Source organism: Trichosurus vulpecula, chromosome 1 (assembly GCF_011100635.1).
Source record: "Trichosurus vulpecula isolate mTriVul1 chromosome 1, mTriVul1.pri, whole genome shotgun sequence".
In the NCBI taxonomy this organism is placed as follows: domain Eukaryota; kingdom Metazoa; phylum Chordata; class Mammalia; order Diprotodontia; family Phalangeridae; genus Trichosurus; species Trichosurus vulpecula.
This window is the reverse complement of record NC_050573.1, coordinates 227,543,372-227,556,191: the sequence shown is the minus strand read 5'-3', so window position 1 is coordinate 227,556,191 and position 12,820 is coordinate 227,543,372. Positions and strand designations below refer to the sequence as shown.

At 34.2% G+C, this 12,820-nt stretch overlaps 1 protein-coding gene across 2 annotated transcripts in view; it reads right to left on the bottom strand.

Moving 5' to 3' along the window:
- Positions 1-12,820, bottom strand: part of PIEZO2 (piezo type mechanosensitive ion channel component 2) — a 539,671-nt gene that overhangs the window by 298,719 nt on the left and 228,132 nt on the right. The gene's annotated exons all lie outside the window — the stretch shown is intronic.

Here is a 12,820-nt window from a genome sequence, read left to right as displayed (position 1 = left end):
AATCCCCTTATCTTTTTTAGACAAACTAACCATGATATTCCCATGTTGAAAGATAAGAAAATGAATGATAACCTTAGCTAATGCATAATTTTAAAGAGAAAAATAGTTGTAACAATATGGTATGGTAGACATGGTTCTGTCTCCAGAATTGTAGGACTAGGGTTCAAATTAGCGTTTGATATTTTCTACTTCTATGACATCAGTAAAATCACTGACTTTCCCAGGGCTTCATTTTTCGTTAGATGGATGTTGAAGTCTCTTCTAACTTTAGTTCAACTGCATGACCCTATAACAATGTCCTTCACTTTATTTCTATGGATATTAGAATAGAATATTAGGTTTCACACTTCAAACCCAATCGCTTTAAATTCGAAGTATCTGTTAAATAGCAGCCACTTAATTAAATAAGGTTGTGCTCTTTACCAAAGACACTTCCACTTAAAAACCTGGGTAGCAACAGTGGATAAAGCGCTGGGCCTGGAGCCAGGGAGACTCATCTTCCCAACTTCAAATCTGGCTTTAGACGCTTACTAGATACATGACCCTGGGCAAGTCACTTAATCCTGTTCACCTCAGTTCCTCATGTGTAAAATGAGTCAGGGAAGGAAATGGCAAACCTTCTAGTATCTTTGCTAAGAACACTCCAAATGGGGTCATGAAGAGTTGGACATGATTGAAAAACAATTAAACCATGAGAAAATAATCGTAGGCAGTTTTTCCTAATGTAAAACTTTTACAAAAAAAAACATATTTGAAATCGCAATAGACAGGGATGTAATACAAGGTCAGACAAAAATATATTTATTTCCCTAGAACTTGAAGTTAAATAATACCTTTAAAACTGAATTTGATGTTTCTCTGTATGGGCTCTAAAATAAAAATTACAATTGTTTCCAATCCCATGATTCCCTGTACACTCACCTTCTGAAATTTCCTCCTCGAGAAAATAAGCAGGAAATTAAAAAATGTCTCTAACATAGGCTTTAACATAGGCTGTAACGACAGCTTTAGTGACTTAGTCATAAATTTTCTTCCATCAAAAGATGTTTTTAATGATTAAATAGTATCAAAGAGAATTCCTTCTTAATTCAAAACACACTTAAGTTTTGTTCGCAGGCAAACATGTGAAACTGCTATCATACAAGATCTGGAAAACATACTGGCATTTTACATGGCAGTACATGATCAGTACTGTACAGTTAATATTTTCAGAAACGTCATAATTACATCTACCACAAATAGTGTTTCCTTTTGCACTTAAAACATCCTTCCATTATACTATGGACTTGAGAACACACAACCAAAGCTTTATTCTATCCCCTGTTAGGAGGGATATCCATAATTTCTAGATGGGAGTTTACTTCCACACCACATGGTGTGGTCTCAAGGCTTTTATTGTAAATAATTTACATGAGAATTGCTGCATCATGAAACTGAGGTTATAGAAAATGGTATTTGAGCAAGTAAAATTGATCCAAATGCATTTTAAGCTTCCTGTACTCCTATATATTTTACATTCAGTATTTGAGTGGGTGAAAACAAAAGGGAATGGCTCAATGATCCTTCATTTGAAGGTTTTTAATTCCATTACCTACATTTTCTTCAGTCTTTTTTTCATCCTCACCTATGATTTCTTCTCCCAGATATGAGCCCAAAGCCATCAGCAAGGAAGAGTGGGAAGCATTCAGACAAATATCTTACCAACCAATGCCCTCACTTCTAAGTGCCCAGTACTCTAATGCTGGCTCATTTGTGACATAACCTGTGCTTAGTCACTCTTAGTTATGCCATCTTAATAGGATTTCCTTTTTTCTTCTAATGGAAATTTATCTGCTTTGTAGCCCCTTCCCTTTACTGGATAGTTGCCTAATATGATCAATGAATAGCACTGAAGTACTAATGGGTGATAATGGTTTAATGTATTATTATCTTAGAGATATTTTAACTTTAATGGGGGACTCTTGGAGATGTGAAATCTTAATCCAAATGAAGGACTATCTAATGTGCAATTTTTGATATTGTTGTAAGCCAGTTAAAGAGATATTTATTACTAGGAAGTATTTTAATAACTGATGCCACTAAATTATGCTAGTCTAGGTAAATGCTGAACCTGACTATATTTCTCCACTTCAGGCCATATTTGAATTCCTTGTTTTGGATATCAGTCTATATTTATTTTTGAGCAGAGAAGTTTACACTTACACACATATACACACACACACACACATCCCAGAAGTACTGAAAGTAGTTTTAGAACAGATAATTTTAATGTTAAACAAAGTTTCATAGCTATCATTTATGTCAAGCCAGAGTTTAACAAAATGTATTCTCTGCAATTATTAGTTTTGAACTCTATTACTCTATTCAGGCATTTGTTATAACTTCCTTTATCTGTTAAATTCAGTGATTGGGAAAGATCATCTCTAAGCAGGAATCTCTCACTGCCAACATTAGATGACTATATAATCAAAATACAAATATCTTTCTATGATTCTATTAAATAATTTTGTTGATGTTTTACATGTTTATAGAACTTTATTGTTAAAGTATAATATACATATACAATCTCATTCTGTCTTCACAACAACCCTGCAAAAGAGGCAGAGTATCTAACATTGCAACTTTAAAGATAAGCTGAGGATCACAAAACTTAAGTGAGTTGCCCAACTCAGACAGCCAGTAAGTAGCAGAGAATAATATCATGGACCTTTTGGCTCTTTAAATTCATTATATGTGTGTGTGTATATAGATCAACATCTACAGAGAAACAGATGTATATATGTGTGTATATCATGTATAATACAATTAACAATAGCAAGATATACAAACAAAAAACAATAGGCCCAATAATGAAGATCTTTAGAACTATTTATATTTTTGGAAAGGGAAAGAATATATACTTTAGCAAATGACAACAATAACAACTTATTTGGGTCTCTCCCAATATTCTATGTCCCTGAATTTATAAAGGTCTTATTTTTAATATAGTCATATTCATTGCTATCTCTTTGAATTTTTTCCTCTTTATTTTAATCTTTTACTCTTCATGTCCTTTCTATTATTTTAATACTATTGCGATATTCTATATCAGTTACACACAATTATTTTAAGGCATTCTTAAATTATAGGACTGGATAGTTTGAGTTTTTCACTATTACAAATGAATAAGCATATTTCTCTACAGTAATATTTTTCCTTTTGATAACATCCTTAGGATATAGTTGAAAAAGTAAGATCACTAGGCTAAAGCCTATGGCCAGTTTTGTAATGATTATCATGGATTGCCAGGGAGCTCTACAAAAACAAAAAACAAACAAGGAGTTGCTCTCCCATTGAGTTATGTCATTTTAAACTACTTTTGCCAGTTTAATTGGGTACAAGATAGTAGAATAGTTGTTTGTCTAATTATTAAAAAAATTGAAAATATTTAAAATGCTTCTATAATAACAATAAAAAATAACTAACATTTACATAGCACCTACTATATATGCCAGGTACTGTGTGAGCACTTTGCAAATATCTTATTTTTATCCTTTATTTATTTACAATTTATTTAATTAAAAGTGTCTTCATATCCTTTGTATCAGATGCATCTATTTTTCCCTAGTAATTTAATACATTCGTTCTCTATTTATGGAAATTATGTTCCTTTCCTCAACTGAAATAGATATAACATTTATATTTATTGTAATTTCATAAAAATTGCTTTTCACGCTCAATTTATCTGATTAAAATTTATTGTAGTATTGGTATGAGATGTAGATTTAGTCACCCTCCTGCCCTTTTTTGCCATAGTACTGCCTAATTTCTATACTTTCAAAAATAAGGATTCTCTACAATGTTTTATAATCTCTGAATAAAGCAATATTGACGTGTGTGTGTGTGTGTGTGTGTGTGTGTGTGTGTGTGTGTATGTAGGTATATACATATATATTTTTCTGGATTTCCTATTCTTATTTGCCAATCCTCATTTTTAATCTCTTTAAACTGTAACAGATATTTTAAATAATGACTAATTTAGAGTATATTTTGAAATATGACACAAGGTGAATCTACTACTAAGTAACTTTGTTTTTTGGGTTTTTTCATGTTAGTCTTTAAATGTTTTAATTTTATAAAGTAATCCATTGGGTTTTTTTAGTGCTTTTGCAGTGAAGTTATATATCAATTTAGGGTATAGTTGCATTTTAAAAAAATTATTTGAAGTCATCTTATATAATGAAGAAGGATATACTCCCAGTCCTTTAATTTGCTGTTTCTGTCCAAATAGCCTTTTTATCATTTAACTTGTTCTTTTGCTTTCCATTTTATTAAGTCTTATCCTGATCTTAATGATTCCTCATTTATACTTTCCTTTATTATATTAACTTGCTCCTCTCATTTCTTTAAATGCAGATTCTACTTTTTTCTCATGAAGGCATTTAGGACTAGAAATCTGTGTCTGCTTTGAGTGTGCACTATCTGGTTTGATACATAATATTTAGAGATAATCTATTATCTACTTCTGTTTTATTTCACCCAGACATTGCTAAAAATTATTTATTGTTTATATGTGCACTCATCCTCCAATTTATGTCTAGCTTTATTATCTTTTTATCTATGTTTCTAGATGGTGTAGCGGGTGAAGACAGGGAGACCTGTATGGGTAAATCATCTACCATTTTTCAATTTTATTTCCTTATCTGTAAAACTGGGATGATTGTAGCGTGTACCTCACAAGGATATTGTGAGGATGAAATGAGAAAAGGAAAGTTCTTTGAAAACTTTAAAACATTATACAAATACCAGTTCTTATGAGTACTACACAATATTCCAACCTTTTACAATTTATCTAGGATTTCACTATGAGAAAGAGTAAAACATTTTTTTTTCTGAATCGTCCATGTGCACTTGAAAAAAAGTATATCTCTTGCTTCATCCATTTTGCTTTTGACATATCTATTAAATTGAATTTATTATTCTTATTCTTATTTACTTTCCTTAGATTGATCACAGTTTAAAAGTATAGTAGCTTAAATTCTTGCTGTGATCATTTTTACATTTACTTCTTTATTCGATTCTACGAGTTTTATAAATTTAACTGCCTTATTATTTGTTACATACTTGGATATTTTGATGGATGTTGCAAACCTCAAAATCCTATATAAAAATTTTCTTAGTCATGGCACGACTGCTGTCTTAAAATTATTTGTATTACTTTGAATATACTTATACATTATTGTTGTATTCCCCAGCAGACTAGAGGTTCTTTGGGGGTGGGCGTTATTTCATTTTTGTCTGTATCCCCAGTACCTACAAAAGTATTTTGCATACAATATTTGCTTGTAGATGGTTTTTTGAATTAATTATGATCTAAAATCACATGGTTAATTGTTTCAATTTTCTACTCAGTTTAAGCTGGAAGATACAAACTAATTGCCTTGAGAAGCCCCTCAGTAAAGAGCAAAAGCAGGAAAAGGTATCCCCCCTCTCTCTCTCTCTCTCTCTCTCTCTCTCTCTCTCTCTAAATGTATATATATATATATATATATATATACACACACACACACACACACATATATATGTGTACATATATATATGTATAGCTGGAGAATGACTTATTTTGTGGATTTCACTAAATCTAACTTTCATTTTACATATATATATATGTATATACATACACATACATACACACATATATATTTTTTTTCCACAGCTTCTAACACTTTTTGAGAATGGCTAATCTTAGTTCCTATGTGGGGGAACAACCTTCATTAGATGGTCAAGATCCTTGAGTTGTTAATCCCTTGAACAACTGCAAGTATAGTACAGATTGTAAAACCGTAATTATTGTTATTTTTCAGTCATACTCAACAATGAAAAACAAATGTGGTTTTAGTCTTCTTTATGACTTTTTTTTTACACCTTCAAGACACACTTCTTCACAGAGTGGTGCCAAAAAGTGAAAATTGGATTATTTCTTCTTAAGCTTCTGGTCTTTTCTCATTAAGCAGGATCAACCAAGTAACAAAGTATCCCTCAGGGAGTGCTATATACATGGCCCACTTTCATCTGTTTTCCAAACAAATGTGAAAAACAGGATTTATTCTTCCATGTGCAGAATGGAAACCCAGAAGAAGCAGTTATTAATGGTTTCTTTAGGGAAAAAGATAATGCTTCACCTTGCAACCAAGTAGATGTTTTAATGAGGTGCTCAACCAGGAAATGGAGCTTTTGTCTGTTTGTTAATGTTACTCCCTCTTGTGCATCTGGACAAACAAATTAATTTGCCCTCCTTACCAATAATAAAAATAGGATAGGGAGAGGGACTAGGCCTGTGATTTCATTATTACAAGGAACTACAGAGGAGTGAGGAAACTCCCTCTAGCCATGCAAAGAAGAACAGTGCCTACAATTTATAATCTTAGAGAGATCCTAAAAATACCGAGCCGGTATATTGCACAGGGCTAACATGTAAACAGTTTTGCAAACCTTAAAGAACTACATAAATGCTAGAGACTATTATTATTGCTATTAGGGTTAGTATTACTATTCCAGATTTTAAAGTTGGGTCTCAATCTACTATGACACAGTTTATGGTATTTGCAGAATAAAAAAAACTGAAATTATATAACAATTTTTTATTTACAAAACACTTGGCCCTCACAATCAATCTGAAATAAGCAGTTCAAATATTATTACTCTTGTTTTACAAATGAGGAAATTGAGTTTCAAGTAGATTAAGTCACTCAGCCTGTCAGCAACTGAGCTGGAAGAACAGAATAACATCTGATAGCATGAAAGTAGAAATAAAATCTGAGGCTGTGGTTTCCACCTATGATGGACCTTTTGGCCAAAGGCAGCTCTATTCCAATAGACCTTGCATGAATGCGGAATAGTCAGGGACAGAATATTAAACTCCCTGCATATACCAAAAAGGATAGAATAGCTGTTCTTAGTAGTGCTATATTTTGGGAGAAATCAATTCAAATGTCAAGAATAAAATTCAGCAAATCAAGGAATTTTAAAGGTATTACCAAGACCAATGATAAAACAATAGGAAGCCATAGATTAGCTTGCCACTGGAATTTATACAACCCAAATCATCTGCAATGGTACTAACTCATAGCTATACACTAGACTAGCACTAATGTTCCTCATTAAAACACCATGAGTTGATGATAGAGTTTTTGGCCATCATATGGTCCATAATGTTTTCCTGGGAGACTGGGAATGGTCATAAGGGGGAAATGGCCCAGTGAAAATGGAATACGGGCACCATGGTTAGACCTGGGAAAGAAACAGTGGTAGGTGGGGGAAGGGATGTTACTGGCCCTGGACTTGACTCAGAAATATTAATAGTAAATTTTCCCCCCTAATTCATTTGGGGAAAAATGTTTTAATGAAAGAATTAATGCTATATTAGGAGAGGAGATGGGATGAGTTAACATAAATGGTCTTTTTTAATAGGTCCAAATTGCAAAATTATTGTGAACAAATAAACTGAGTGGAAGCAGAATAAACAAACTAATGGACCCTGAAGTCTCTCTATCTTTCCCATATATCTACCATGGGGTCAAATGACCTGCTTCCATGTTATTTGCAATGACATAATTGAAATCTGGGTTACATTCACCTGAGTAGCATATTTTTGATGGAATACAAATATTTTAGTAGGCAGCACCACATATGTTGGAAGGGAATTAGCAGAGCTTGCCCCTGCAGCATCTATTTCCTCACTTTCCTAGATGAGCACAATTTCAGAAAGAAAAAAAAAAGTAGAGGGGGAGGGGGATTGGGCTGGTGTTAAGTTTCAGTCCTGCACAATGACGCCTTTAACAAACCAGCAAGTCTAGTCACAAGCTAAATGGGGTGGGTTTTACATTTTTTATTTTACTACTGCCAGGTAATATTCACAGGACTCAAGGGATAGATGGGACTTTCTAATGACTCAGTATTTCTAAATGCTACTGTTGTCCCCCAAACACATCTGAAACTCTTGAGGGATGCTGGGAGCTTTTTCTGTAATGAGGCTAAAGGTATATGAGTTTTTAAAGCGGGAGAGAAGCAGTTAGAAAAAACAAAATTAAATCCTATATAAACCAATACTTGGTGGTCTTGGGTTGGAATAGAATGTATGATTGCAAAACCTGACCTGTCTGGTTTATTTCATTTTGATTTACCCATGTCTTGGATAGGGCAAAAAAGGTTCAGAATGCACTGCCTTGCCTGTCTAGACAGTTTTTGCTTTTCAGTTTAAGATTTGCTACTTTACTTCTGCAGATGCCAAAAAAAGTCTAACCTTCAGTACTTGGAGGATTAAAGAGCTGAGTTTGGGTTTACTACTATAGCAGTGTAATCTCAACTCCAAATGTACAAGAAACAATAATATTAGTGAGGTGCCGTCAGCAACTCTGTAATCCCAATAGTCAGGGTTTCCATTACCCACCCCAACATGATTTTCAAGGGTTTATATAACATGATCACAAAAAAAAATGCTGTAGGCTGAAAACCTGGTCTGTGTCAATCTTGGACCAAATGAGTTTGCAAAGTCTGGTTTGCCCTTTTCTTTTATCCTGATTCAAATATGTATTAGTTTTAAAGGCTACATGCAACACCAAAAAAAACTTCTCTTAAAACCAATGAACCAAGCCTATTACACATGTCACTGGCTTTCTTAGAATGCATTTATGAATTTTGGATACTCATATACAAGCTTTCAAAGTGACTAGTTCAATTTTTTAAAAATTTCTGCCAAAAAACCCTTACCAAAACGTAAACTATTAACATAAACTTCTTCTTTTTCACATCAGACAACTTTGTATAGTGGAAATGTCACTTGATTTGAAGCTTTGGCTCAGCCAGTTATTAGTTGCGTGAAACTGCCTACATCATTTATCCTTCCTAACACTTGATCTCCTCATCTGTAAAATAGAGATAATGAAATTCATACTAAATACTTTACAGGGTTGTTGTGACAATCAAAGGAGATTAATAAAGTGCCTTATAGACCGATAACTACCTCATACATATGAATTTTTGAGTATTGTTATTGCCATCTCCTCCACAATAATTCTTCTCTGATGCCTAATAAAGATAATGTAGAGATGACATGCCACGACCATGCCAGCAGAAGGGAAAGACTTTAGGTATGATTCCTGCCTCAGATCATGTGTCTGCCCATTCATGGGCCAGTCTAGCTAAGTTTTAGAGAGACACATAAGTAGGTTGGCCACAGTATGGTGTTCATTTTCATTATAGACACTTCCCCAAAACATCTTCTAAGCCATGTATTTGTGGAGAGACTATCCATACCAACAAAATCAGGGATGCCTGAAGTATTCAGACAGTGTCCAACTGTAGGCCATTACTAAACTGAAACCCCCTATCTCTTCTTTTAAACCCATAAAATTTCCTATGGGAACTCCACTAAATTTAGCCCTTTATGGAGGAAAGTAAGTGGGAATTTCAGTCCAGAAAACCAGCAAAATAAGGAAAGTTACAAGTGATTCTATCCCTCTTAAGTTCGCTTTTTTTTAAAAGACTTTCACGAATAAAAAAATCAAGTCAATTGATAAAGACCTTTCATGTGGTTGTTAGAAACCACTATCTGGGGACCTAAATATATAACTGATAGGGTAGGAATGAGCAGCTCTAGGTCCATGGAGAAGAGATTGAGGATATAAGGAAATGTCTAGAAAAAGGCACTTGGAGAGAACAGCTTAGTTTCTTTTATACTGTTGTCCAAGGAACAGATGTTACAACACCTGGAGTAACTGCCTAGCCTTTACTGAGGAACACTTACACTTCAAAGAGACTTTTATCTGCTAAGACATTTAGCTAAACACACCTTCAGGTGTGAGATAATTTGGGCCTTAGGGAATTAGATTTTCAGCAAACCAAAGGAAAGTCATATACTTTTATTTGGTTTGGATGAGGGTAGGTTGGTGGGGCATTCAGAAAAGGGAAATTGAAAGTTGCATGAGACTGAAAAAGGTTTGTAAGTAGGTGGGCAGGTGGCTCAGCTCAAGAGACACTTTGGTCTCTTTTGTTTTTAATTTTCTGGTTGCCAATTCTAAGCTGTTCTTAACCTATGAGAAATGAAAATTATTTTCTTCTATGAAAATAAATCAAAATACAAAAAGGATTTTCTGTTAAATTAAAAAAAAAACTATTGTGGCACTACAATTACTTCTAAATCCCTAAGATTAGTGCCTGACAAGCTTATATCTGGAATATTCTTAGTCATTAAGTAACTCCCAATAGTCACATGTTTAAAACTACTTCATTCTTTAAAATATGGAACTGTTTGACACTTTTGCTATTGACATTCAAACATATATTTTTAATTGATTGAAAGGGGCAATAGATTCTTGGTCAAAGCTGGGAATAAATGTGCTTTTTACATTGAAGGTCTAGATTGGTATGCATTTCACACCATTGAGGGCAGGGGTAGTATTTTGCCTTTTTTGTATCTCCAGTGCTCAGCAAAGCATCTAGAATATAGTAGGAGATTAATAAATGTGCATTGACTAACATTTGGCAGCCTTTGACACAGCTGAATTCACATTTCTGAATACTTTTTCCTCTCTAGCTTTTCATGATGCTTCTCTCCTGTTTAGTCTTTTATTTGTCTGACTACTAAATCTCTTCTGCTGGTTCTTTATCCTTGTTACAGCAACATACACACTGTCAAGGCCCTGCCTTCTGTCCCCTTATCTTCTCCCTCTATACCAAGGGTTCTTAACTGTTTTTGTGTTATGGACCCCTTTGGCAGTCTGGTGAAACCTAATAATCCTTTCTTAAAATGTTAAAGTTTTTATATGCAACTAAAAAATAAGATACACAGGCAATGGGGTGTAGAAATTTATCTTGCCCTACAAGAAAGGAAGGGAAAAGGGGATGAGAGGGGAGGGGGGTGATAGAGGGGAGGGCTGACTGGGGAACAGGGCAACCAGAATATAAGCCATCTTGGAGTGGGGGGGAGGGTAGAAATGGGGAGAAAATTTGTAATTCAAAATGTTGTGAAAATCAATGCTGAAAACCAAATATGTTAAATAAATAAATTGCATTTAAAAAATGTTTTTAAATGTACAAATAAAAATACATAGGATTACAAAGGAAACATATTATATTGAAATACATTTTTTCCCATCCAAGTTATAGGACCCCTGAAAGATGTCCATGGACTCAGGTTGAGAACCATTGCTCTATACCATTTTGCTTGGTGATCTTATCAGTTCCTATGGTTCAATTGTCATCTGTATGCTGATGATACTCGGTTCTATACTCAACCCTAACCTCTCTCCTATGCTTCAATCTCATATTACCAACCCCCTTATGAACATCTTACATTGTATGTTCCATAGATAATTCCAATTCAACATGTATATAATGGAACACATTATCTTTTCCCCAGATCCTCTCTTCCTTAATTTTCCTATTTCTATGGAGGGTACCTCCATCCATTGAGTTATCCAGGCTCTCCACCTTGATGTAATTCTTGAATTCTCACTTGCACCCAGCCCATGTCTCAGATGTGCCCTGCTTCTCTACATTCACATAGATGCATCTATGGTATGAGCTCTTACCATCTTACCCCTGGACTACTGCAATAGCTTTTGGTTGGTCTCCATCCCTCAAGTTTTACCCTACTCCAGTTCATCCACCACTCAGATGCCAATGATCTTCATAAAGGACAGGTCTGATCATGTTACTCCCTTACTCAATAAACTCCAGTGACTCCCTATCAACTGCAGGATCAAATATAACATCCTCTTCTTGGAATTTAACACCCTTCTAAATCTGGTCCCTTCTTTTTACACTTTATTCCTCTCCACACTCTACAATCCAGCCACACTGGCCTGCCTAGTATCCTCTTCTTCCTCATTCTGCCTTCTAAATTTCCTTCAAAAACAGCTTAAATATGACCTACAAGAGGCCTTCCCTTAACCATTCACTCACAAATTTTAGATTAATTTTTTTCTACTCTGTATTTATCTTGCATGTACATATTTATTTACATATTATCTCTCCCATTAGACTACATGCTGCTTGAGGGAAAAGGCTGCATTTTTTATTTCTTTGTAAACCCACAGCTTAGTACAGTGCCTAGGCCATAGAACACACTTAATAAAAGCTTGTTGATTGACTAAAAATGATTAGAAGATTATAGTCAGAATGAACCAACTAGAAATATAAAGTCTGGCTTGGAGATAAAAAATATCACCTGAGGTGAAAGCTGTTTTCTGTATATTATGACCAGTAGACCTTTAAGCTCCAGTATAACAGAAATTTACTTACCATAGAATTTTGACTTTGATGAAACCGATTCAGATGCTTCAAAATATGTGGTATTAACACAAATTCACAAATAACTAGAAGTCATTGCTAAGTAAAATCTAATCGTTAGACCAAGAATATAGAGGTTTCATAGTTTTTTTTAATCTTCATATCTTTAACAGTACAGCAAAGTTGAGAGGTTTTTCCCTACCACCCCAGGAGTCACTCAAAAGGCAGTTTCATATAGACTTTTCAGCTTTTCCTTTCTGTCTCATTTAAGTTTATTTAGTCATATTCATTAAAATAAGGAGAAATTTGGATATGCTCATTTGCTAATATCATCCTTAGCTCAGGTCTTGACAACAACAAACTTATTGCAACAGCCCTCTAACTGTTCTCTCTCCCTGCTCTAAGTCTGTCTACATGTCACCACTACCTGCTTTTTTCATCTGAGACTATGCCTTATACATAGTGGGCATTTAATCACTAAGCATTAGGGAATTTGTTACTTTGCTCATATGATCTTGCTAAAAACAATTAAATTCTTTGGTATCTATTA